General features: G+C 44.4%; 1 long non-coding RNA gene across 12 annotated transcripts in view; it reads right to left on the reverse strand.

Moving 5' to 3' along the window:
* Positions 1-21,925, reverse strand: part of LOC138430206 (uncharacterized) — a 30,336-nt gene that overhangs the window by 5,254 nt on the left and 3,157 nt on the right. The window contains exons 3-6 of one of the 12 annotated variants that reach the window (XR_011253064.1): positions 18,581-18,729; positions 9,613-9,687; positions 2,321-2,424; positions 1,554-1,717 (exon numbers count right to left, since the gene is read on the reverse strand). This is a non-coding gene — a long non-coding RNA (uncharacterized lncRNA). The other 11 variants (XR_011253061.1, XR_011253058.1, XR_011253063.1 and 8 more) reach the window with 11 other exon arrangements.

Here is a 21,925-nt window from a genome sequence, read left to right on the forward strand (position 1 = left end):
GGTTAGAGAAAAGCCACACGCTAGTTAAAGGCAGTGTAGACGGAGTTTGCTTGGTAACCCCTACAGTTCGGGCAGAGGCTTCAGTATGGAACTGAACTCAGCCAGGCCGTGCACAAAGGTGACTGGAATTTTAAAGGGAAGATGGAGGAGTGGGAGGGGAGATGAGCCGGGATTTGAACAAAGTCAAAGTGGTGGAAAATTACAAACAGGAGGTGCGGGGACTGATCACTGTGATCAGGCTGTCTCTGCTAACTGGCTCGTTCAGCAGGTTAGGTTTCCATCCTTCTACAGAGACTGGAAAATGGAGCCCTATCTGTCTTGCTGAGGACATTTCAGAGGGATGCTCTCAGGTCCTTAAGGAAGATACTCCTGGGTTTCAGGAGATAACATACACATCTTAAAGGGACAGAGAGAGCATTTACAGTTGTAAGGGTTTTTGTTTTTTTTTTTTTTTTCATTTTTTTTTTTAAGTAAATGCTCTAAGAAAAGGGAGGTCAAAAAAAGCAAAAGGAAGAAAATGGAGTCCGTTTGCTGTCCACTTGAAAATATCACAATGTTGTTAATCAGTTATACTCCAATATAAAATAAAAAGTTTTAAAAAATAAAATATACACCAACTAAAACAAAAAAAGAAGATGTAGGTCAGAGGCCTCTGGTCAAATGTTTGGCTGGAGCAATGGGTAAATTCTTTTGACAGCCTTGAGCTTCCCCAGGCAAGGACTTAGGGGGCTGGGTCTCCCCAAGAAACAACCTTGAGTGCTAAAAACTATGCTAGGAAGCATAGTTTTGTTCAGGTCTCCTAATATGGGGGCTGGACAAAATCATTTGTACTGAAAGTTCCACAGTTCTCAAGACTGGCGGTGGGGGGGGGGGGTGCGGCTTGAGTTTTTACACCTCTAATAGGCTCCTTGTAATGTTCTACTGACCCATGGACCACATTTTGAGAAGCAAGAATCTAAAGGACCCTACAGATCAAATCTGTGCACTTCGGGCTTGAAGCTTCAGCAGCCTTCGACAAGCAGTAGCATGTTCCCTTTTCTTTATTTTATAAACTAATCAAGAATCCATAATAATTTAAACTACCTGCAGAGATAGAGTCCTCGCAGGAAAGCTGATGGTTCTTAAAATGTTTGCACGATAGAATTACCTGAGGAAGCTGGAAAGATTCTGATGCCCTGGACACACACCCAGGCCCATTAAATCAGAATCTCGGGGGTGGGACACAGATAAAACATTTCTGAAAGCTCCTGGGTGATTCCAATGTGCAACCAAGGTTGGGAATCATCTTCAAAGAATTTGGCATCAAGTCTAGAAGACCCGCGCTCACACCTTAAAAGAGAATTTACCCAGAACCAGACTGCCTCTGGTGGTCTGTGGGGTCAGGGATGGCATGGACATGGATGTAGTGGAAGCCTGGGCTGGACCTTCAGGGTGGAGAAGATCGGGGTAGGTGCACAGGATAGTAAAGAGGTCATTTCAGATAGGATCAAGCCTCTGAACCTCAGAGGGAAAGTACACAGGCATGGAAAAGCGGGAGAGCCTGCTTTATTTACCTGGTTCTTTGTTCTCTTTCTTAATGCACTGATTTCTCAAAAGCATTACTCTTCTCACATCGATGAGGAAACAGCAAATCCAAAGGCCCAAAGGTGGAGATGGGATTGTTACAGTCAAAGAATAAAAAGAACCCAAGTGTGGCTTTAACAACATGAGTCACTGCCTAAGAGAAAAACAAACCTGTCTCATTATTGGATCTACTCCTTTAGCTCGAACTTCTGTGCTCTTTGCCTGTGCTTAGTCATGCTGGCGCTGCGCTTTTGTGAACGAGTGTTGCCTACAGCCTGAAAAACACAGAACAGTCCAGTCTCAAGGCCCTGACTTTAAAAAGCTGAAGAACAGAAAATAGCACCTGTCTTCTTGGAGGTTTACAGGAACACTGTAACCACACCTATGTGGAGAGTGGCAATCATAAAGGGTCCCTGCACCAAGAAGTATGCAACAACCAGCCACCTGCCTCTCCTTTCAGAAGCCCCAAATTCTAGCTCAGGTAATACGGTTTTTGGGACACCAGCCCACCACCTTCTCAGGCTGCTGGCTTTCTAAATAAACTCGCTATTCCTTGCCCCAGCAATCCCTCTCTCGATTTACTGGCCTGGCATGAGGCAAGCAGTATGACCTTGGCCTTGGTAACAAGGTGAGAAGGTGGTGAGATAGATGGTGGAAATGCACACCATGTTCTGGCAGACCACGGTAAAACTTCTGAAGTTTACTGAGAGATAGGAAGCCATTGGAGGGTTTTGAGAAGAGGAATGATCTGACTTACATTATTCTGATTGCTTTGCGATGATTGATTATAGAAGATCAGCTATGCAGACCACTTAGGATGATATTGCAATAGTCCAAGCAAAAGATAATGATTGCTGGAAGCTGGGGGTAGCGGTAGACGTGGTGAGAAATTGTCAGATGTATTTGAAGATTGAAGATGGAGCTAAGGGGATTTCCAAATGAATAAATTTGGGACATAAAAAAAAAAAAAAAAAAAAAGAGGAGTCAAGGATGACTCCAAGATCTTTGACCTGAACAACTAACTACTCATGAATTTTGCAGTAAAAGAGAGCAGAAAATGATGGTGCAGAAGTAAGGTTTTAATAAGCTGTTAATATAATAGTTGGGATGAATGAACCAGGGGCCTAAGTATCAACTGGGATGCGTAACAACAATCTTAGGTAAAAATCAAGCTTCCCAAGGCTATACTCAGTAGTACACAATTTACATAAAATTTTAAGACTGACCAACAGTAATGTTTAAAGCTTCATACATATGAAGTAAAGTGTAAAAACACATATGGAATGATAAACTATGCACCCAGGGTTGTGCACCATCAGGTTGCTTCACACTTTTAAAACTAATGCCCAGGCCAGATCCTAGTCCAGTTAAACCAGAATCTCTGGGTGTGCATCCAGGATGGATCCAGTATTTTTTAAAAAGCTTCCTAGGGAGTTATAGTATGCAGTCAAAGTGGAAAACCACTGCCTTAAATTGAGAAACAACTGTGACATGTTAGAGAAGTATAAGGAATTTTCCTCATCTATATCTTCAGTTCAGTTCAGTTCAGTCACTCCGTCATGTCCGACTCTTTGCGACCCCATGAATCGCAGCATGCCAGGCATCCCTGTCCATCACCAACTCCTGGAGTTCACTCAGACTCACGTCCACCGAGTCAGTGATGCCATCCAGCCATCTCATCCTCTGTCGTCCCCTTCTCCTCCTGCCCCCAACCCCTCCCAGCATCAGGGTCTTTTCCAATGAGTCAACTCTTCGCATGAGGTGCCCAAAGTACTAGAGTTTCAGCTTTAGCATCATTCCTTCCAAAGAAATCCCAGGGCTGATCGCCTTCAGAATGGACTGGTTGGATCTCCTTGCAGTCCAAGGGACCCTCAAGAGTCTTCTCCAACACCACAGTTCAAAAGCATCAATTCTTCGGCGCTCAGCCTTCTTCATAGTCCAACTCTCACATCCATACATGACCACAGGAAAAACCATAGCCTTGACTAGACGGACCTTAGTCGGCAAACTAATGTCTCTGCTTTTGAATATGCTATCTAGGTTGGTCATAACTTTTCTTCCAAGGAGTAAGCATCTTTTAATTTAATGGCTGCAAGCACTATCTGCAGTGATTTTGGAGCCCCCCAAAATAAAGTCTGACACTGTTTCCACTGTTTCCCCATCTATCTCCCATGAAGTTATGGGACCGGATGCCATGATCTTCGTTTTCTATATCTTAAGCCTTGAATAGATTATCTGTTTAAGAGTTAGACAAGAGACATCCATGCTCTAATTAGTATGTTGTTCAGTCCGGAAACATGAAAAAACTCTTCTAAGAGGCAGATAAGTCCACACTGTCATCTTCCTAACATCAAAGAAATGGCTGATTACAAGCTTAGGGCAGAGAATGTGTACAAGCTCACCTGGAATATCTTGTCATATCAGTTATCAAGCAAGTGCCCCAAAACCACTGAAGGCTTGTAGAAAGAAAGGACTCAAGATTTACCGTGAAGTGTTCTTTCTTGCAAAAGATGGGACAACATGAGCATCTTTACTTAAGATGGATTAAAACATATAAGATATGTTTAACTTCATAAGTTCACAACAATCCTTTAAAATTTTTTAAATGCTAAAAAAATAAAAAGTCTTTGGATGATACTAGAAAATTAATTCATTGTAAAACCTGGGAAAGAAAAAAAAGAAATGAGCACTTATCTTTCTTGCTTCAAAGGAACCAGAGTTGACGAGAGAAGTTTCTCATTACACAAGTACATGCTCAGGGCTGGTCCAGCCATACTTAGAATGGGAGAGGTCACAGAGTAGCCTGAGGCAGAGGCCAGGTCCCTGGAAACTCCTCTCCTGGCAGAGCTTCTTTCCAACAAATAATGCCTCAAACTATTCTCTACATCCAGCAAGACACGCGGGTTCCATTTCCTACTCAAAATACTCCTAGCATAGACTCAGTGAGTTAAAATCTTGATCCTACCCCTCACTTTATGTGGTAAAACAGAGTTACAGAAATATGATGTTAGAGGATCCCAAACAGGTCAGTAGCAACATTTTGAAAAGACAAAAGAGCTCTGAATTAAGCCCCCAGAGCTGTGGCTACAAAATCTTTTGCTGATGGCCGCAGGACTGGAAGAGGTGAGTTTTTATTCTGATCCCAAAGAAGGGCAGTGCCAAAGAATGTTCAAACTATTGTACAATTGCACTCATTTTATGCTCAAAATCCTTCAAGCTAGGCTTCAGCAATATGTAAACTGAGGACCTCCAGATGTACAAGCTAGGTTTAGAAAAGGCAGAGGAACCAGAGATCAAATTGCCAACATCCATTGGATCATAGAGAAAGCAAGGGAATTCCAGAAAAACATCTATTTCCTTTTCACTGACTACGCAAAAGCCTTCGTGTGGATCACAACAAACATTCAGTCCAGCAGTTCTGTCGCTCAGTCACGTCTGATTCTTTGGGACCCCATGGACTGCAGCACGCCAGGCTTCCCTGTCGATCCCCAGCTTCTGGAGCATACTCAAACTCATGTCCATTGAGTTGGTGATGCCATCCAATCATCTCATCCTCTGTCGTCCCCTTCTCCTCCCGTCTTCAATCTTTCCCAGCACCAGGGTCTTTTCTAATGAGTCAGTTCTTCACATCAGGTGGCCAAAGTATGGGAGCTTCAGCTTCAACATCAGTCCTTCCAATGAATATTCAGGACTGATTTCTTTTAGGATGGACTAGTTGGATCTCCCTGCAGTCCAACAGACTCTCAAGAGTCTTCTCCAACACCACAGTTCAAAAGCAGCAATTCTTTGGCATTCAACTTTCTTTATAGTTCAACTCTCGCATCCATACATGACTACTGGAAAAACGAAAGCTTTCACTAGACTGACCTTTGTTGGCAAAGTAATATCTCTGATGCTTAATATGCTGTATAGGTTGGGCATAGTTTTTCTTCCAAGAAGCAAGCGTCTTTTAATTTCATGGCTGCAGTCACCATCTGCAGTGATTTTGGAAAATAAAGAAAATAAAGTCTGTCACTGTTTCCATTAGGAAAATCCCCACCTATTTGCCACGACGTGATGGGACCAGATACCATGATCTTAGTTTTCTGAATGTTGAGTTTTAAGCCAACTTTTTCACTCTCCTCTTTCACTTTCATCAAGAGGCTTTTTAGTTCCTCTATGCTTTCTGCCATAAGGGTGGTGTTATCTGCATATCTGAGGTTATTGATATTTCACCCAGCAATCTTGATTCCAGCTTGTGCTTCATCTAGCCTGGCATTTCACATGATGTACTCTGCATATAAGTTAAATAAGCAAGTGACAATATACAGCCTTGACATACTCCTTTCCTGATCTGGAACCAATCTGTTGTTCCAAGTCAAGATCTAACTGTTACTTCTTGACCTGCATATAGATTTCTCAGGAGGTAGGTCAGGTGGTCTGGTATTTCTATCTCTTGAAGAATTTTCCACAGTTTGTTGTGATCCACACAGCCAAAGGCTTTGGCATAGTCAATAGAGCAGATGTTTTTCTGGAACTCTCTCACTTTTTCGATGATCCAATGGATGTTGGCAATTTGGTTCCTCTGCCTTTTCTAAATCCAGCTTGAACATCTGGAAGTTCATACATTGTTGAAGCCTGGCTTGGAGAATTTTGAGCATTACTTTGCAAACATGTGAAATGAGTGCAACTGTGTGGTAGTTTGAGCACTCTTTGGCATTGCCTTTCTTTGGGACTGGAATGAAAACTGACCTTTTCCAGTCCTGCAGCCACTGCTGAGTTTTCCAAATTTGCTGGCATATTGAGTGCAGCCCGTTCACAGCATCATCTTTTAGGATTTGAAATAGCTCAACTGGAATTCCATCACCTCCACTAGCTTTGTTTGTACTGATGCTTCCTAAGGCCCACTTGACTTCACATTCTAGGATGTCTGGCTCTAGGTGAGTGATCACACCATAGTGGTTATCTAGGTCATGAAGATCTTTTTTTGTATAGTTCTTCTGTGTATTCTTGCCATGTCTTCTTAATATCTCTGCTTCTGTTAGGTCCATACTATTTCTGTCCTTAATTGTGCCCATCTTTGCATCGAATGTTCCCTATAGTGCAAAATCAGGAAGTGTGATACCTCTAGATTTGTTCTTTTTTAGGATTTCTTTGGCTATTTAGGGTTTTAGGATAGGTTTCCCTAAAAGGTATCTTAAAAATGCCATTAGAAATTTGACAGGGATTACACTGAGTCTGTAAATTCCTTTGGGTAGAATGGACATTTTCACTATGTTAATTCTTCCAATCCAGGAACATGGAATATCTTCCCATTTATTTGTGTCTTCTTCTTTTCCTTCCCTTTTTATTTCTTGTATCTTCTTTAGGCTCTTTCATCAATGTCTTATACTTCTTATACTTCTCAGTGTACAGGTCTTTTACCTCCTTGGTCCAGTTTAATCCCTAAATATTTTATTTATTTAATTATTTGGATGCTATTGTAAATGAGATTGCTTTCTTTTTTGCTATAATCGTTTTTATTTCTGAAAATAAAATAATGGCCCTTTTTATTAATGATTTTAATAAACTGAGTCTTTTATTTTTTTACTAGTCTAGCTAAAGATTTGTCAATTTTGTTGATCCTTTTAAAGAATCAGCTTTTGGTTTTGTTGATTTCCTCTTTACATTTTTTCTACATTTTTATTTCATTTATTTTGGCACTAATCTCTATTATTTCCTTCCTTCTGTTTGTGTTGGGTTTAGTTTGCTCTTCTTTTTTAGTATCTTGAGGTACAAGGTTAGGTTATTGATTTGAGATCTTCCTTTTTTATAAATATAGATGTTTACAGCTATAATTTTCCATCTAAGCACTGTGTTGGTTGCATAAGCTTTGGTATGCAGTGTTTTTGTTTTCATTCATTTCAAAATATTTCCTAATATCCTTTTTGATTTCATCTTTGACCTTTTAGTTATTTAGGAGTACATTGTTTGTGTGCTAGTCGCTCAGTCATGTCTGACTCTTTGAGACCCCATGGACCCATGAGACCCACCAAGCTCCTCTGTTCATGGGATTTTCCAGGCAAGAATACCAGAGTGGGTTGCCATTCCACTCCAGGGGATCTTCCCAACCCAGGGATTGAACCCAGGTCTCCTGCATTGCAGGCAAATTCTTCATTGTCTGAGCTACCAGGGAAGCATAATATCCACATAATTGTGAATTCCTCAAATTTCCTTCTGTTAATGATTTCTAATTTCATTCCATTGTGATCAGAGAATAAGCTTTTGTATGATTTCAATTATTTTAATTTTTAAAGATTTATGTGATTGCCTAACATATGGTCTACACTTAAGAATGTTTTTTAGGGAGACTTCCTTGGTCCAATGTTTAAGAATCCACTTTGCAATGCAGGGGATGTGAGTTTGATTCCTGGTTGGGGAACTAAAATCCCACATGCCACACAGAAACTAAGCCTGCATGCCATGTGCTGCAACTAAGACATGATGCAGCCAAATACGTGCCCAGAGTGTTTCCTAGGCACTTGAGAAGAATGCGTTCTGTAGTCGTTGTGTGGAATGTGCTTATAGATGTCTGTTGTGCCCTCACTCACTCAGCTGTGTCTGACTCTTTGTGACCCCATGAACTGTAGCCTGCCAAGCACCTCTGTCCATGGGATTTTCCAGGTAAGAATAGTGGATTGGGTTTCTATCGCTGGAGAAGGAAATGGCAACCCAATCCACTATTCTTACCTGGAAAATTAAGCTTAGATTACTTTCTTGCTCTTTCAGATAGCTTGTTGTTAGTGTATAGAAATGCAATTGATTTTTATATATTGGTTTTGTATCTGCGACTTTACTAAATTCATTTATGAGTTCTAGCAGTTTTGGGGTGGTCTTCAGAATTCTCTATATCATATGATCTGTAAACAGATTCCGTTCTGATGAAATTCTGACTGGATGCCTTTTATTTATTTTTTCTTGCCTAGTTGATATGACTAAGACCTCCAGTCCTATGTTGAATAGAAATGATGGCAGTGGGCACCCTTGTCTTATTCCTGATCCTAGCAGGAAAGGCTTTTAACTTTACACCATTGAGTGTGATGTTAGCTGTGGGTTTATCATATATGGCCTTTATTATGTTGAGGAATAATGCTTCCATACTTAATCTGTTGGTATGGAACAGATCCTTCCATACTAAATCATACTTAATCCTATCATGAAAGGATGCTGAATTTTATAAAAGGCTAAACGTACTTCTTTCCCTTAAGGTATGACCTAATAAGGAGCACGTATCACTTTTGCTCACATCCCACTGGTTGCACATGCATTCCTCAGAGATATCATGGGTTCAGTTTCAGATTACTGCAATAAATTAAATATAGCAAAATTTAAAAAAAACAGCCAGTCATATGAATTTTTTTGGTTTCCCGGTGCATATAAAAGTAATGTTTACACTATACTGTAATTTGTTAAGTGTGCAGTAGTATTATGTCTAAGAAGATAATGTACATACCTTAAGTTAAAAAGTTTGTTGCTAAAAATGCTATCATCTGAGCCTTCTGCAAGTCGTAATCTTTATGCAATAGTAGTAGCATCAGGGAGAAGGCAATGGCAACCCACTCCAGCACTCCTGCCTGGCAAACCCATGGATAGAGGAGCCTGGTAGGCTGCAGTCCATGGGGTCGCGAAGAGTCGGACACGACTGAGCATCACTTTCACTTTTCACTTTCATGCATTGGAGAAGGAAATGGCAACCCACTCCAGTGTTCTTGCCTGGAGAATCCCAGGGACGGGTGAGCCTAGTGGGCTGCCATCTATGGGGCTGCACAGAGTCGGACATGACTGAAGTGACTTAGCAGCAGTAGCATCAGAGATAACTGATCACAGATCACCATAGCAAAAATAAGAATGATGAAAAATATGAGAATTACCAAAAATGTGACACAGAGACACAAAGTGAACAAACACTGTTGAAAAAAAAATGGTGCCTATAAACTTGCTTGATGCAGAATTGGTACAAACCTTTAATTTGTAAACACACACACACAGATAAAGCAAAGCTCAATAAAATGAGGTATGCTTGTACTTAACTGTAAGAGTGGCTGGGAGAATGTAGTCTTTCTCATGGATAGGTTTATACCTTGCCAAACTTTGGTGACTCTATCCCTAGAAAAAGAAAACAGAAAGGATTTGAGGATTCAACCAACAGCGTCTTCCATAACATCCTGATAGGAAAATACATGAGCGACCAGTAACAGTATTTGCCTCGAGGAAAAGGGTGCTGGGGACACAGGTGAGAAGAAAATGTCCATCCCAAAGCCCTTTTGAACTTTAATACATGTTAATGTATTAACTAATTAAATATTTTTTAATGAAGTAATAAAAATAGCATTATCCTATCTGCTTAGTAAACCTCCGTATCTGATTTCCTGACCAAAAGTTTTTTGTGCCCTCACCCTCAGCCCCTCAGAGAGGGTTATAGATGTGCCATGAAGCTCAGGGAACATTAAATTGTATAGAATCAGTATGGCTGGGGAAACCCAATGGGCCTGCAAGGGTAGAGGAGGCCTGGCTGCTGCTAAGTCACTTCAGTCGTGTCCGACTCTGGGAGACCCCATAGACGGCAGCCCGCCAGGCTCCCCCATCCCTGGGATTCTCCAGGCAAGAACACTGGAGCGGGGTGCCTGGAGAGGAATGCACATGCAGACAAGCACTTGGGAGAGCTGCTCTACCTGTCAGTGGACTCAGCTGGCACTGGGCCTTCCCTGTGCCCTTTCTGATTGTGCCTGTTTAGGGGGAGAGAAGACTAGCCTGCTGCCAGGCCCTTATCCTGGCACTGCTCATACTCAAGAGGAGGAGGCCAGGGCCCTGAGGGCCAGAGGGGCTGGGGAGCTGGGCCTAGAGACACAGCCAGCTCCTGGGGTGGGCTGTGCGGCTTGCCCTTTCAAGCAGGAAGCCTTTGACATGTCTGCCAGGCAGGGGCCTCAGCTGCAGGAAGCCTTTGACACGTCTGCCAGGCAGGGGCCTCAGCTGCCCTTACCTGGCATTCATTTCTTCCCCAACATTCATGACTCGAAAGAACCTTGAATCAACTTCAGGCCTGTGTGGGGTGAGGGCCGGGCGGCCACCAGCTGTGAATCCTACCCTAGAGCACAGGGTCAGCCCCCTTCACTGGCCCCAGCTGGGCCATGGGGCAGAGCACGGGGCAGACACCTTCTCACCCCCAGGTGCACAGACCGTGACAGTGTCCTGCTCCCTGGACTGACTCTCAGCACCCCTTGGGGTCCCCACAGCTTCCTCTTTAATGCCCAAGGAACTCTGTGTACACAGAGAAACACAGCCAGCTCCACACTTTGTCTCACATGCAACATGGGAAAACAGAAACAGTTAACATTTCTTTAAATATTCACATACTATGTCTGATTCTTTGCACCACAAGGACTGTCCCATGCCAGGCTTCCCTGTCCTTCACTATCTCCGGGATTTTGTTCAAAACTTAGCAAAATCCGGGAGGTAGTGAAGGACTTTTTTGAGCAAAACACAGCAGGCAGTGAAGGACAGGGAAGCCTAGCATTCTGCAGCCCATGGGGTCGGAAAGAATCGGACACGACTTGGCAACTAAACAACAAATTCCCGCAGTTAACAAATTGACCTTTTATAATTTTAACAAAGTAGATTGCCCTGAACATTTGAAGTTAAGTGTAATCAATGACACTCTTCCCAATTCTGATGATTCAGTCTCATAAATGTTTTAAACACCTTTAAAAGTCGACCAATAAGACTATAATCATCACAAAACCGGATCTGCATACTCATACTCAAACTGGTTGCAGATGCTAATGTGTAGATCAAACTTTGTTTATTATCTCAAGTCAGCAGCCCTAGCAGCAGACCAGAGAGACACCGTGCACTCATTTGCCACGCATCACTGCCCTCTCCTGGGGCTCTCATGCAGCAGCTCCACTGGAGTCCCCTCACCAGAGCTCTGTACCCCAAACTGTCCTGGACAGAGTGGCTGGACCAGAGGTGGGTCCTGGCCTCTGAGTTAGGAGCCCATGGACTGCTCAGGTATGCAAGGCAGACCAACCTGCAAAGCTAGCACAAAAGTTTTGTCCAAGAAGTGATGTAGAGGGTGACAGTCAACCAAGGCAATCAGCTTCTCACTCTTGGGGTACACAAATGTGCCTCTCTGAAAGAGGAAGAGGGCAAGGGCTGAAGACTCGCAGAGGGCAGCAGGCAGAGCCCCCTCCCAAGGAAGCTGGGGGTCAGTTGGCCAGAAGTAGCTGGAGCAGGAGAAAGAAAGAGAGACACTGGGGCCGAAGTGTGAGTGGCGCTCTGGAAGCTGGTGGCATGGGAGCCTCCAGGCCCCTTCTTCTGAAGGACCTGGCTGAGCGGGGGGCCGGCTGGCTTCTTCCTTCTGTATTCTCACACAGAGGGAATGGGCAGATGTTCGGAGTTGAGGTGATAACACATGCTGTGGCCAAGTGCTCTGGAAACAGAAGCTGATCCAGAGACCTGTGTGCAGGAAGTAAGGGAAGCAGGACAGGGTGGAGGGAGAAATTGAACTGAAACTGAACTCTGGCTTCATCTGACCCCATGGGGAGGCCAGAGCCAGGATCACTCATCACTTGTCCAGAAGTGAGGTAAGAGGGTTTGGCGAGCTCTGGGTCTAAGCACTCTGGGTGAGGCAGCTTCCTTCAGCCAGAAACCATTCAATAGATTCCAACACTGGGTCCTGAAGGGCAGATTCCAACACTGGGTCCTGAAGGGCAGATTCCAACACTGGGTCCTGAAGGGCAGGCTGTGCAGCCACCCCTGAACCAGAGGTGACAGACTGGATCACCGAGTGTGAAGAAGGCCAGGGGTCAAAGCCGTGGTTACGGAGACCTGCTCAGATGTGGTTATGGGGACCAGGCTTGTGGAGCCTCTGCACAGTGTTCAGGGACATGAACTTCTCAAGGCCTGGGGGAAGGGGAGCATGGAATCAAGTTCTCCTTCTAGACTGGGGCTGGGGCTCATGAGAGAGGGCAAGTCTGGTGATAACATGAAGTGTGGCCAGTGCATGGAAGATATCTAAAGTCACATGAGCACCAGAGAGCCTGTGGAGACGGTGGAAGCAGGGAAGAGAAGAAACATTTACAGGAAGGGAGATCGGATACTCGGAGGAGGAGGTGCATAGTCCTGTCTGAGTGGGTAACTAGGAGAGGGGAGCCAGGAGAACTAGTGCTCCAGGAAGGAAGCAGCCTCAGACCAGACGAAAGCCCTTTCCTCCCGCCCCAACACAGAGCGGTGGTTCCATAAAGCCAGTTCAGCTGGCTGCCCCTAGATGGCAGTGTCTGCACGTGCAGCAGCTAGCACGCACTGCTCCCCAGGGACAGCCAGCTTCTCCCATGGAACCGGGGGAAAGTCCCCAGAGCTGAGGCTGCCAGGCAGAAGCGCTTGTGATGGGTACAGCATCCACCTCTGCTCTGCTCTGCTTCAGGCAGGTGGGGCAGGTGCCTCTTTGTCCCCTTCCCTGGGGTTCCTATCAAGGGTCCCTCCTGGCAGAGCCTGAGCATAAGGGTCCCAGGGGCTCAGTGAATCCCCAAATCCATGTGATCATGACTCTCCAGTTTGGGGTGGAAGATTGAGACACAAAGGTCTGGACATAAAGCTAACAGTTCTGGTTCCACATCTTATGGGTGAGTGACTCACTCTGAGCCTACCTTTCCACATTGTTTTACAAACGCATAGATTTGTGAAAGTCATTTCACATGAGATTATTTCAGAAGGAATAATTCTTCACTGTCAAGTGATTTTCACATTTGCACACAGTCCACAGTTCCCCTAGTGGACAGCTGTCAGGGGCAAAGCTAGGGTTGACCTTGCTCTTAATCTCGCTGATGGGCACCCTCCCTCTGATGTCTTACTGGCAACATCTGGACCTTCCTGCTTTGGCAAAACTGTCAAGGCTGGAGGACCCTGGGAGGTCACCTACTAAACAACTGTCCCCTCTCCCCCACCCTCAGTTTATAGGTTGGACAACTAAGGTGAGATGGGTAGGACTCCTCGTCGCCATCATCTATGACAGTCCTGGCCTCCGCCATTAAAGTATGCCCCACTGTGTCCTGTGCCCACACATGGATTCCTATCACAAATCTACAGTCTGGTAGGGATACTTCTGAGGACAGAAGACCCACAGCCGCGGTGGCTGCTGCATATCGGAGCAAGAAGCCCTTGGAAATTTACAAATTCTTTCAAACAGATATTTGGGTAGGCATTGGGTGACAGGCTAAGAAATTACTTTCTTTTCTGTTTACCTTTCTCCACGGCTCCCTGATCTTTTCAAGAAAGGCAACCTTAATTCAAGCCAGCTGAGTGAAAGATGTTAGCGCCCGGCTCACCTGAGTCCTGCCATACTTGACCCTGACTTCCTCACTCCAAGTGTCACTGATTCCTTCATTCCAGCTCAGTCATTCCCTCCCATGGATAAATCCCTCTGTCTGACCTAGCCTCGTGCAACCACTCCTGTCTTCTGTAGTCAGTGAGGGCCCTCCAGCTCCACTCGCATCTTCTCCTTTCTCTCCATCTACTGGCCCTTCCAGCTATCACTTCTCTACCTCAACACCCACAACTCATGACACAACACTTCAGTGGTTTCTCCTCAATTGTCTCCAACCCTCTGTACCATTGTTTTCTATTATGCCTTTCCAGCAACCCCCTCCACACTTTGATCACTTCTCCTGTCTGTGCTCTCTACACCTGGACATATCCCAGTTGCTGAGGACTGATGAAGGCTGTCTCATTTGAGCTGTGACTCTGACTCTGGTTCACCATCCTCAAACCTTCCTGCCTGCCTTCCTCAGAAGCTTCTCTCATTTTCTACTAAGTTTCTCTAAAAATCCCTGGATCCCACCAAACAGCCACTTTCTTTTAACAGGTGACCTATTTCTCCTATTTTCAGAAGAAAAAAAAAAAAGGCTGCTTTCACTCAGGGACCCCCACTAAACCCACAAACATCTGCATCCAACTCAGCTCTTCCCCCATCCTCTTGTCTCCATGGAGCCCCATCTGTCCTCCAGTTTTTGGTTGCCCACTTGTCCTGAATTCCAGTCCCTCTCACTTTCTCCAGCAAGCATCATCTCTTTTCCTTCAGACTCTTCAATCTCTCCTCTTCTACTGTCTTTCCTGCATCATTTAAACATCTTCAAGTCTCTCTCTTCTTAAAAAATCCAAACAAACCTCTCCCTCAGTCTCTTACCCCCATCCTCTTCCAGCTAACGATCTCACTCTGAACCTCATTTAGTCTCCAGCCCACTTTTGACTCAGTTATTTCACTCACCAAGCTCTCTGGAGCTGCCGACCGTTGGGGTCACTCCTCAGCTTTGTCTTGCAGTCCTCATATCACTGGAAACTGGGGGCCGCTCCTTCCTTCCTGAAACCCTCATTTCCCTTGACTTGTATACATACTACCTTTCTGGCTTTGCACCTGCCTTGCTGACTGCTCTTTCTCAGGTTCATTAATCCCTCTTCTTTTTATCTTTCTGGTTGACCCCACATTAATTGGGATTCGGCCTTGGTTACTCTCCTTTCTCAACTCCCAGTCCTAAGATAATTTCCTCTACTTTCATAGTTATTAATCACCATCTCTGTGCAGCTCTCTCAAGAATCATTCCCCTTTCCTTTCTGTCAAATAGGCTCGGGACTTATTTTTTAAATCACATTTCCCAGCCTCTCATGGAGCTAAGCACTGCCATGTGACCAGACTTGGCCAATGAGGGATAAGCAGCAGGCAGCGGGGATTTCTGGGAAAGGGTTGCTTTCCTTAACACAGGTGCTGCTCCTTCATCCTTTCTCCTCTTTCTCCAGCATATGTGGAATGCAGGTGGGAAGCTGGAGTTGCAGCAGCCACTGTATGACCACAGCTGACTGAGGGTGCAAGCTTCCCAGTAAGGAGAGCCAGAGCAGACCGACAGGGCAGACCTGGGCCCTGAAGGACCAGTCTTGCTCTGCTTACCTTCAAACTTGGCGTTATGTCAGAGTTTTCAATAAATAGAGCAGCAAAGAGCAACAAATACCATTTAGTTAAAGCAGTGTGGTTGGGTAGATGTTACAGGAACCGAACACAAATTCTGCTTAATACAGCTCTCAAATATATAATGTTGCTTAGATGTTTCTCCTGAACTTCAAACAGCAATTTGGACCTCTTTTCTCTATCCAGAGATCTCGCAAATGGAAGAGGTCCAAGTTGTGACCGCCTCACCAAATACACAGAGTCACTTGGATACCTGGTCTCAGTAAACAGCATCACTGTCCATGCAGCTAGATTTCCTATTAGTCACCCCTCAGTTCTACCTCCTATATATATTTTGAATCTGTTCACCTCTTACCATTTCCTCATCAATCTTCTGAACCACTGTACAGGTTCCTTAACTATTTTAAAATTTTGCTCCCTCCAATCCTACTGCAGCCTTGGGGATCTTCTAAAAGCACAAGTGTAATAATGTTACTATTTTGCCTAAAACCTTTCAGTGACTGCTTAGGGCCTAAGAAATACTAGGCATATATATACCGTAAAACTCTGCCAGGAATTAGGTTGGTCTTGCACCCACCACCTCTTCTTTGGCAAAGGTGTTGCTCTACTGACCACAGGGATGGACATGTTGACCTATACCTGGTGGAACTAGGGAAACCTCTCTCCCTTGCCACAGTGATTGGTTCAAGAGTGGGCACATGACCAGAGTCTGGCCAATTAGAGGCCTTCCTTGGGATTCCTAGAGTGTAGAGTTATTTGGAGTCACATCTCCAACATGGGGCAAGCTCTGAGCACTAGGAGAGACAGAGAGAAAAGGGCTCCTGGTCTGTGTAGCCCGCAGGATCAGCCCCTAGTATCCACAATCGATCTAGTTTCAAGTTCTTCTTTTGATTCTGTGAATGACTTGAGTATCCTTCTAATAATTTTTCCTCCTTTGGCCTAAGCTAGCTTGGGTAGGGTTTTGTCACTTCCAACCAAAACATCCTGACTAAAGTGAGGACCCTTGGTCATCTGGCCCAATAAGGCATCTTTCCAAGAAAACAGAGTTTCTTCTAGCTTATAGGATGTTTTACAAATGTTATTTCCTTTGATTCTTACTATAAGCTTGTGAGGTGGGTTCTACTATCTTGACTTCACAAATAAAAAAGCAAGGCTCAGAGACATAAAATATTTTGCTCAAGATCAAGAGGCTGAGAATTAGGAACACTTGGACATCAAGTCCCTCTTATATTCAAGGTGTTCCCCTTTATTCCCCACCTCTTGTCCTGTATACACACACACACACACAGAAGTGCCAGAGTGGAGCCCAGGGTGAGCAAAAGCAGCAATGGGACAAGGACCAGCCTGGGACGGGGCGGGGGGCGGGGCGGGGGTGGTGATGGGAGGGTTAAAGGAGGAAGTCAGAGGACGGTAAAGCCAAGTTCCTCCATTTAAATTTTATAGCCACTCCAGGTCCAGGAGAAGAAAGTCCTCTCAGCTTCTTTCTTTTACCCTTCCTTGTACTATTTTCTGTTTCCATAATCTATACCTCAGGCTTGCAGTAGGTGCAATAATTCAGTTATATTCTTGGCAATTATAGTTCTAGGGGCTAGCCCGGAAACTAAATCACCGTTAAAATACAGCCCTTTTATGAGTTGGGACTGTCCATATCTCCATTCTTCTGCTTTAGGTTACGTGGTACTTTTTTTTCCCTTCTTTCAGTTCTATTGAGATGTAACTGACATATGGCACTGTATAAGTTCAGAGTATATGGTAAAATGATTTGATCTACAAATATTATAAAGTGATTATCACAATAAGTTTAGTGAACAACCATTAACTCATACATTAAGAGATACAAAATAAATTTTTTCCTTGTGATGAGAACTCAGGATTTACTCTCTGAATGACTTTCATATGTAACATACAGAGGTGTTAATTACATTCCTAGTACTTCATTTCACAGCTAGAAGTTTGTTCCTTTTGACAGTCTTCATCCAATTCCCCCTCCTCCCCAGGCCCCACCCCTGGTAACCACAAATTTGATCTCTTTCTCCTGTGAGTTTGCTTCTGAAGTATATAATTGACCTACAACACTGTCAGTTCTTCGTGCACAACACAGTGATTTGATATTTCTGTACATTTCAAAATGATAACCACTGTGATTCCTTTTAGTTTTTAAAAAAGGAAAAGAAAATGGGCCTGCTCTGTTTTGAGTGTCCCTGATGCTCTCTGAAAGCCACAACAAATTATTGTAAAAATGGGTCAGGTAAAGCTTGGTGGGTCTCAAAGGGCAGCTGGGAATGGCAGGTGGGTGTCACAGTGACTGCCAGTGAGGCCTGGTGGGGATGGGGTGGCGGCCTTGCTGGCTTTGTAGGCACTCCCCTCACCCCCTTCATGCCCTGCAGCAGTGTGGCCAACTGTGCCAGGAAGCAGCTGTCTCTTTGAGGCTGCTCAGGCCGGCAGGACCACTAACATCATTGGGTCCATGATTCACAAAGTTGGCTTTACTCTCTCCTCCTTGTTCTAGGCTCATGACCTTCTTCACCATCCAAGGTTAAGCAGAAATCATCAGGTGTGGATGACCACCTTTCCAATCCCAACCTTCACTGGAAATATCTTCTCTGTCCCCACATCCCCCTTGATAATGGTGGGGGCATCCCTCTACCAGAGGGGACACCACCATTCCTGCCCACATCCCATCTCCTTCCACTTCTTCTTCTGAATCATCACGCCTGCCATCTCTCCTGAGTCATTCCTATCACTCTGCAAGCTTGTTCTACTCCCTTCCACATTTGAATAAAACCCAAGTATCCTAAGAAAAATTAAAATTAGATATGGCTATAAGCACTGGAAAACAAAGGATGAAGTAGGTAGCCAGAGTAGCTACAGCAAATCCCTAAACATCAGGAACCCAAAAACCTGTTGCCCTAACATCCTCAACACAGCTTCCACTTCAGCGTTGAATAAGCCTGCTTGAGCTGCAGCTACATCTTTACATATTCCATTTGGCAGGAGAACACAAAGGCTGAGGCCAGCACACAACCTCCCTTTACAGCTACTTACCCCGTGTTGCACAAGCTTCACCTCCGTTTACTTCCTGTTGGCTAGAACTGAGTCATGTGATCATGCCTGTGATCATGCGGAGCCCTGAGCGAGTCCTAGAAACTTGCTTTTATTCAAGGAAGCTATGTGGCCACCTAGAATTGGAAAGTCTATAATAAAAGGAAATAGGGGAGAATGGCTGTTAGGGTCATCCAGCATTCTCTGCCAAAGCCTCCTATGCTTCCACATCCCTTCTAGACCTCTCCCAGTTCTGTGTTCCCTGTTGGATAAGCTGTCCAAACACAACTGCTCTACCATGGTGTGGCAGTCACCCCACTACTCCAGGAACACTGCCCTTAACATGCGCACCAACGACTTCCATGTTGCCAGAATCAAAGGTTCCTTCCCTTTCTTCATCTTACCTGGTCTGTGAGCAGCATCTAACAGAGCTGACCACTCTTTTCTGGAAACACTGCTTTGTCAGTCTCTGGGATATAGCACTCTCTGGTTCTCCTTTGGCTTCCCCAGCCTTTTGAAAAAGAAGCCTTTTTCAGTCTTCTTTCTTGCTCTGGCTCTTCCGACTCCTCTGGGTCTCTCTTGAACCCCCACCTCTTCTACATCTATCTCTTTGGCCCGGGTGACTCCCTCAGATCCCAAGGCGGTTACCGTCTTTAGAATGATGTCTCTCAAAGCCCCACCTCCAGCCCACGCCTCTCTTCTGGGTGTGTAGTGACTGGACAATTGAACTGGATCTCTGATGGGCATCTCGAACTCAACATAAACGCAGAATTCTTGATGTGCCTGTCTGAGCTGTAGTCTCTTTCCTCCAGGCTACCCTATCCAATACATGAGGCACTGTTCACCCACTTACTCCAGCCAGAAATGTGAAAGTTATCTTTGGTTTCTCCATGGCCTCCCCATCCATCTTATTGATGTCCATGTCCAAAACAGCATCTTTCAACTACTGATCTTAGTGTGGCCATCAACTTGGTCCAAACCACCATTAGTTTGGGCCAGGTCTGCCATAAGAGTCTAACTGTCTCCTTGCTTTCATTTTTGCCTGTCACCCACCCAATTTATTCTTCAGTTTAGTTCAGTTCAGTTCAGTCGCTCAGTCATCTCCGACTCTTTGCGAGCCCATGAATTGCAGCACGCCAGGCCTCCTTGTTCATCACCATCTCCCGGAATTCAGTCAGACTCACGTCCATTGAGTCTGTGATGCCATCCAGCCATCTCATCCTCGGTCATCCCCTTCTCCTCCTGCCCCCAATCCCTCCCAGCATCAGAGTTTTTTCCAATGAATGAACTCTTCTCATGAGGTGGCCAAAGTACTGGAGTTTCAGCTTTAGCATCATTCCTTCCAAAGAAATCCCAGGGCTAATCTCCTTCAGAATGGACTGGTTGGATCTCCTTGCAGTCCAAGGGATTCTCAAGAGTCTTCTCCAACACCACAGTTCAAAAGCATCAATTCTTCGACACTCAGCCTTCTTCACAGTCCAACTCTCTCATCCATACATGACCACTGGAAAAACCACAGCCTTGACGAGATGGACCTTAGCCTGCAAAGTAATGTCTCTGCTTTTGAATATGCTATCTAGGTTGGTCATAACTTTCCTTCCAAGGAGTAAGCGTCTTTTAATTTCATGGCTGCAGTCACCATTTGCAGTGATTCTGGAGCCCAAAAAAATAAAGTCTGACACTGTTTCCCCATCTATTTCCCATGAAGTGATGGGACCGGATGCCATGATCTTTGTTTTCTGAATGTTGAGCTTTAGGCCAACTTTTTCACTCTCCTCTTTCACTTTCATCAAGAGGCTTTTTAGTTCCTCTTCACTTTCTGCCATAAGGGTGATGTCATCTGCATATCTGAGGTTCTTGATATTTCTCCCAGCAATCTTGATTCCAGCTTGTGTTTCTTCCAGCCCAGCATTTCTCATGATGTACTCTACATAGAAGTTAAATAAGCAGGGTGACAATATACAGCCTTGACATACTCCTTTTCCTATTTGGAACCAGTCTGTTGTTCCATGTCCAGTTCTAACTGTTGCTTCCTGACCTGCATACAGATTTCTCAAGAGGCAGGTTAGGTGGTCTGGTATTCCCATCTTTCAGAATTTTCCACAGTTTATTGTGATCCACACAGTCAAAGGCTTTGGCATAGTCAATAAAGCAGAAATAGATGTTTTTCTGGAACTCTTGCTTTTTCCATGATCCAGCAGATGTTGGTAATTTGATCTCTGGTTCCTCTGCCTTTTCTAAAGTCAGCTTGAACGTCAGGGAGTTCACAGTTCACATATTGTTGAAGCCTGGCTTGGAGAATTTTGAGCATTACTTTACTAGCATGCGAGATGAGTGCAATTGTGCGGTAGTTTGAGCATTCTTTAGCATTTCCTTTCTTTGGGATTGGAATGAAAACTGACCTTTTCCAGTCCTGTGGCCACTGCTGAGTTTTCCAAATTTGCTGGCATATTGAGTGCAGCACTTTCACAGCACCATCTTTCAGGATTTGAAACAGCTCAACTGGAATTCCATCACCTCCACTAGCTTTGTTCATAGTGATGCTTTCTAAGGCCCACTTGACTTCACATTTCAAGATGTCTGGTTCTGGATTAGTGATCACATCAGCATGACTATCTGGGTCGTGAAGATCTTTTTGTATAGTTCTTCCGTGTATTCTTGCCACCTCTTCTTAATATCTTCTGCTTCTGTTAGGTCCATACCATTTCTGTCCTTTATTGAGCCCATCTTTGCATGAAATATTCCCTTGGTATCTCTAATTTTCTTGAAGAGATCTCTAGTCTTTCCCAATCTGTTGTTTTCCTCTATTTCTTTGCATTGATCGCTGAAGAAGGCTTTCTTATCTCTTCTTGCTATTCTTTGGAACTCTGCATTTAGATGCCTATATCTTTCCTTTTCTCCTTTGTTTTTCACCTCTCTTCTCTTCACAGCTATTTGCAAGGCCTCCCCAGACAGCCACTTTGCTTTTTTGCATTTCTTTTCCACACACAGTAGAAAATCAGAATACATTAGTCTTCTGCATAAAACCCTTCAATGGTTTAATAAAAGGTCTCCAACCTAAATCAAATCCCTTATGCTTATACAGTGGAAGTGAGAAACGGATTTAAGGGATAGAATGCCTGATGAATTATAGACAGAGGTCCATGACACTATACAGGAGACAGGGTTCAAGACCATTCCCATGGAAAAGACATGCACAAAAGCAAAATGGCTGTCTGAGGAGGCCTTACAAATAGCTGTGAAAAGAAGAGAAGCGAAAAGCAAAGGAGAAAAGGAAAGATATACGCATCTGAATGCAGAGTTCCAAAGAATAGCAAGGAGAGATAAGAAAGCCTTCCTCAGCAATCA

Source organism: Ovis canadensis, chromosome 25 (assembly GCF_042477335.2).
Source record: "Ovis canadensis isolate MfBH-ARS-UI-01 breed Bighorn chromosome 25, ARS-UI_OviCan_v2, whole genome shotgun sequence".
NCBI classification, from domain to species: domain Eukaryota; kingdom Metazoa; phylum Chordata; class Mammalia; order Artiodactyla; family Bovidae; genus Ovis; species Ovis canadensis.